This window comes from Haliaeetus leucocephalus, unplaced genomic scaffold (genome assembly GCF_000737465.1).
Source record: "Haliaeetus leucocephalus isolate CR32 unplaced genomic scaffold, Haliaeetus_leucocephalus-4.0 Scaffold556, whole genome shotgun sequence".
Taxonomy (NCBI): Eukaryota; Metazoa; Chordata; class Aves; order Accipitriformes; family Accipitridae; genus Haliaeetus; species Haliaeetus leucocephalus.
In genome coordinates, this window is record NW_010972992.1 from 7165685 (window position 1) to 7165911 (window position 227).

The window sequence follows — 227 nt, forward strand, 5'->3', positions numbered from 1 at the left end:
GAGAGGGAGGAGGGGGCGGAGGAGGAGGAGAAGAAAGAAGAAGGGGAGCCGCCCGCGCTCTGCCCGGCTGGTCCCGGGGAGGCAGCAGCGCCGGCCGGGGAGTCGCGTCGGAAGGAGAGAGCCGCGGGGGAGGGGGGTGTCGCTGGGGCTCGACTCCTCCTCGCACGCTGGGTACCCGCTCAGCTCCCCGCAGCCATCGGGAAGCGAGAGCCTGGGCGCGGTTAACC